The following is a 5,722-nucleotide window of genomic DNA, read 5'->3' as shown; positions in this document are numbered from 1 at the left end:
CTATTTCTTCCAACTGACAGTTAGCTGTCTTTTCTTCAATGACTGGAACATCCAACCAATCAGAGCCTGTTGCTTCCCAGACCAATCAAAATGAATCCAAGTGATCCAGACATTCTGTCTATGAATACAAACTGCTGTTCTCGCTCTCCCCCCCCCACTTTCAAACCTATCACCAAACAGCTCCTGCAAAACAGACCTGCGACATAATAGCAGCCCAAGGCCTCAGCTATGACAGTTGACTGGGGCTGTGTCTAGCTAGCAACATCTGGAGAGCAACTGGCTCCCCATCACTGGTATAAGGAGAACTAATCCAGAGCCTCTGTTGCACACAGTCTGTAGGCAGAGCCAATATTGTTGGCCCGTCATACTCTGCTCTTATTCACACCTGGCCCCTGTTGAAAGTTAGTTGTCAGCCAGAGAGCTAGACAATCCAGTAAGCAAAATACTTAGTTTGAAGTATGCAGGAATATATAGCAAACCACAGTGAAAATGCAGTTACTCTAGAGTAACTGGTGTGATTATTTTGAGTATGGAGGTAAGCCACAAACCACTCAAGCCAGGAGTTTAGAATTCCACTTAAATGGGTACATATTGGCCTGATAGATAAAACTTAATATTGGTTTCTGTTTAAAATGCCAGGCTTCAGGCTTTTTAAACAAATATAATAATCAGAAGCTGGGGGACAAGTTGTAGTGAAGAAAAGGCATTTTGCACAAGCTTTTAAAAAGCAGTCCATTCATTGCTTCTTACTTTCTGGGTCTGATACCTGACATTGAATTTAGGTTCAGAGACAGAGTCTTGGGCAGCCTTGGCTCAGATTAAACCTTTGATCCAACAGACATTTGTAATGCAGTCTTATACATGCATACTTATAGTAAGTCCCACTGAGTCTAAGGTAAGTGGATACAGGATTACAGAGTTATGCAGAAGGAAATCAGGATCTACCACTGTCAATATGGAGCTGTACAAAGTCATAGCTCCCTGAAAAGTGTTCAGTCAGCTTGAAATTTGTTGCAGTAATACTTTAAAAATGTTTAGACATACATTGAAAACATCTTGGGTGTGCAGGCTCAATACAAGTTCAGGAACCTGATTTCTAAGTGTTACCAAATTAGCCTTAGCCTGTGATCCATATGCATGCTATCAGCTTACCCAGCTCCTTATTCTTGCTTATAGCTATTACTGAAAAGGGAGGAATCAAAATACCTTGTGGTGAGAAAAATTGTCGAATGAATTCTGCCAGGAAAATTAAGACCTGCAATGGCACAGCGTCCTTGCTATGGGGAAGATGGCAGGTCGGTGAGTTAGCGCACTTTTGCTTTCCTAAATGGGGATGTAGCCTTGTGAGGATTTATCACCTAAGCAGTTTTGGACTTGGTTTATGGTGAGCAATGGAGAAACCTGCTACAGGCTTCCATGAGAGGTGATTCTTAATGGAAGAGATAACCATGAGCTGATATTGCAGGTATGTAGTATGGTTAAGCAACAGGTTGTAGTCAACTATGATGCCTCTACTGATGAAGACTTGGTGAAGGATTTAGACAATGATGTGCAGATTTGTGGCAAAACTTGATGATAAACTGAGATAGGGACATGATATCCTTATTACAAGAATGTGTTAGTGAAATGTTTGGTTGGGATTTATTTAATTATTTTAAAAAACCCAGCTTCTGGTCATGTTCACGGATCAACATGTTCCCTTTCCTCCCCCTTTTTTTGTAAGCTCCTCTGGGTAGCTATTTCAGAAGAACAGGCTATAAATACTAAACAACAATATTGCACAAGAGTCTGGATGTGTGTACCAAAATGACAAACTACATTGAAAAAGGATGGTGATGCGGTTTGGAAGACAAATTGACTCCAGCTCCTGTTGCAAAAAAAACCCATTTAAACCAAACCTAACACCAGGCAGACAAATGCAATCCATATGTGCTGACAGACTGCAGAATTGTGGGAAAGTTGCCAGCTGCCTTTGGTCAGCCTCTAGGACTCAAGTTTGCAGGATATATAATGTGCAAGGCTGGACTACAACTGGGTAGCTCAGCCTCACAAGTGACGACCGTTGCTCTGGTAGTAGCTTAGCACACTTTTGCTGGTTTCTTTCGCTTTCCCACCCCTTCAGGAAAAGCAATTGTGCTTTTACCTCATCGAAGCCAGATATACTCTGATTTTTCTACACAGAAATAGAGAGGAAGATGTTTGCTACCAGGTTGTCACTCTAATCTGTGAAGGGCTCCCATTCTCCTCACAGCTTAATTGCCCAAGGCATGGCCCAGACTTCACTGATGCCAGAGATGAAAGCTTCCCTGCTCCCGGTCCTGGTCTCTCTTTTACTTTTCCTACTGACAGACTGCAGCTTGAACTCACACTGTTTTAAAAAAATGTAGCCTAACACTGACAACTGTTGAGCCCCTGGGCACTTAATTCCCAAAGTTCCAAGTGAAAAATTAAATAAGCATTTAGCTGGCATCTAAAGGCCAACTTACCAACTTATCAAACAACAGATAGTTAATCAAACAAGACCATAAATGAATAGATAACAATAAAGAATTGAAAAATCAAAACAACAATTGCATTTTAAAGCATTCCATTTGATGTGTTGTGTCTTGGAAACCCCTTTGGCACTAGATTCCACTCGGCAAAGAGTTCTAAGCAATCCGAAACTCATGAAAACTCACTTTTTTGCACAGTTTATTGAATAGGACTTCCAAATGACCGGCCGATTGCTGAGGGTCCTGCAACCAGTCATCTAATGTTGGAGGGTTATTCTGACCTTCACTTCAAATATAAAGGGGTTTGAGTTCCTCTGAATGATGGGCTTCTGAGAGATGTTGAGAAGCTACTGTACATCTTCTCCATTAACCATAGCTCTATGGTGGGAAAGGCTGGACCTGCTGAGAGTCTTTCTGTCATGCAGATTTTAAAAGAACACAATTCCATTTCCTACCAGAATCTGGAAGTTTCTCTTTCATTCTCATCCAATTTATATTCCACTTTTTCTACTCCCTCGTCTACCAAGGTTCTCTTCTTAAAAGGAAATGGAATGTTTTTCAGTGGTAGAGAGATTAGAGGTGAACCTTATTCTAAAACGAACACTGCCCTGTTCTTTGGCTGCTGACAGAGTTGCTGTTCCATGCTTCAGTCTATCAGCGCTTATTCATGCAACAAATATGTAGGTCCTAAGGTGTTACGTGCTTGGGAAAATTTACCCTGAAAGGAAAAAGCTTCCTACATTCTGCCGAGAAATCAGGCCACCTAACAAAGCTATTTTTAGTGTGCTTGTTTTCCTTAAAGCAGTACATGTGGAAACACATTGTAGTGACTTTTTTGTGCATGACTTTGTTCAAAACAATTGTCAGGCACCCTTTCATTGAGGCGTTAGGTTTAGACAAAACCTTCCTCTAAGAATATGGTTGGTGTGCTGACATGCTGACATTTTGCACCTGACCCTTTTTAAAAATGTACTGTTATGTTTGTGAGAAAGCCAAATCCTTCATCCTTTGTATGTATTTGTATATATATGGCTTAATGCAATGGGGACCATTTTTCTTTCATATCAATATATGAATACATTGAACATCGAATAAATATTCCAATTGCCCCTGCTTTTTCTTTTCTTCCTCTAATACAATATTAAATACAGCATCATACAATTTGAAGGGAACCTTAGGATGATATTTCCTGAACTGCATAAGAATTCATTAAATTTAAATTATATCTGACAGATGTTCACATCTAATACCTCACATACAATCTAGTAGTTGCCTTACTAAAGCTTTTGATGGAAAGATGATGGGACCGCTTAAACAATTTGCTTTTTCAGAAGTTCCTCAGGTGTTTTTACTTTGGGTGAAGGTCACACACTAACATATATAACTTCCGTATTAAAAAGAACTTGTGGACATCCAATGAAGCTCAATGTTGGAAGATTTAGGGCAGATAAACAAAAGTATTTTTTCATACAGTGCATAGCCAAACAATGAAACTTGCTTGCCCAGGAGGCAGTGATGGCCATGAACCTGGATGTCTTTCAAAGAGGATTAGACAAATTCATGGAGGAGAAGGTTTATGACAGCTGCTAGCCATGGTGGTTATTTTCTACCTCCACACCTGGAGGAAGTAAAGCTTCTGAAGACCAGATGCTGGAAACCATGAGAGGAGAGAGTGCTCTTGTCTTCATGTTCTGCTCCCTGGTTTCCCACAGGTATCTGGGTGGCCAGTGTGAGAAGAGGATGCTGGACTAGATGGGTCATTGTTCTGGTCAAGCAGGCTCTTCTTATGTTCTTGTGTTTAACATGGAAGTAAAATATGGACTACCCTTCAAAGAGAAAACTGAAGAGTACAAAATGACTTGTTAGATGCTGAAGTCGGGCAAACACCTGGGATGTCAAAATGGTGGTGTGAAACCACTTCTGGTGGTCTACCGGCCCTCTACCAAAATTGGGTGCCTTTTCTCTCTCAGACTTGGTGCCATTGCTAGAAGGTTTTCGAGGCACAGGAAACAGGAAGAAGCACTGCTGAGCTCTAAGATCTTCTGGCAATGGTGTCATGCCAGAGGGAGAAGAGGCGCTTTTCCAAGGAGAGTTGTCTTGCCCCTTGCATTGTCTGTTGGATGTGTTTCAATACCACAAAGTGACAAAACTGATTCTGTTCTTAAAATTGTGGTGCACAATGTGATTCCAAAGCTGTACTTTACCATCCTAGATGGAATGAGACTTTGTTAATGATTTCCATCAGCTCTCAGGTTAAAATATGAATACATCAGATATTAAAAAACTAATTTACCTTAAAAAGCTCTATACTTTATTAACAGATCACTGTGCATATTTGAAAGCTACAAGTAAGTGCTACATATATAGATAGAATTCATTTTCATTGCCCATTGAATATGATGGAAATTGAATTTGTCAGGAGGTTGATTGATATCTAAAAGTGTTTTGTTTTCAGTGACTGGCACTGCTGAGTTACAACCATCTATCATCTAACAGGTAATTAGCCAGATTTCTCATCATGAGCCTTCAATCCTGCTGTTTTATTATTGAAATACCACAAATCTGTAAGCATCTGAATACAGATGGATTTTCTTGTCATGGACAAAGACATCACTTTGCAACACAGCTCTAATATGTTTGAGTATCAGTGAATCCAATGAACTGTAAATTAAAAATATTAATACAAATACAATACAATAAAATACAAAAAAGTGACAAGTGGGGTACCACAGGGTTCTGTCCTGGGCTCATTGTTGTTCAACATCTTTATGAATGACTTGAATGAAGGATCATCTAGGGGGTCTTAGTAGACCACAAGCTTCACATAAGTCAACAGTGTGATACAGCAGCTTCATTGGAAGTTTTTAAGTGGAGGTTGTATGGCCATCTATCATGGATGCTTGAGTTGAGATGGACTAGATGACCCTCGTGCTCCCTTCCCTCTGTACAATTCTACGGTTCTATGATTCTATACAACCTTTGGGTTTTTTAAGAAATTGAAATTGCTACCCATAGCCAAAGGGTCATTTTCTATAATTCTTTTGAAAATGCTTCATAGATTCTCTAGAATCTCTTCTAAAAACATGGAACATTTCCAGGAAAATATGGATGTTATGGGGGGCAGTAAAAATCAGACTTTACAACATAACTATTTAAGAGACAGACCCATAAGTAAGATCCAACAGGAATCTTGAGTATCTTTGGAGAGGTTTCATGTACAACCCATTCCA

At 39.9% G+C, this 5,722-nt stretch overlaps 1 long non-coding RNA gene across 1 annotated transcript in view; it reads left to right on the top strand.

Annotated features, from left to right (window-relative positions):
• Positions 1-5,722, top strand: part of LOC309533355 — a 99,112-nt gene that overhangs the window by 17,826 nt on the left and 75,564 nt on the right. The window lies entirely within an intron of this gene.

This window comes from Podarcis vaucheri (assembly GCF_965113315.1).
Source record: "Podarcis vaucheri genome assembly, chromosome: 5".
Classification (NCBI taxonomy): domain Eukaryota; kingdom Metazoa; phylum Chordata; class Lepidosauria; order Squamata; family Lacertidae; genus Podarcis; species Podarcis vaucheri.
The sequence above is the reverse complement of the archived record's forward strand: the minus strand, read 5'-3'. Positions and strand labels throughout refer to the sequence as shown.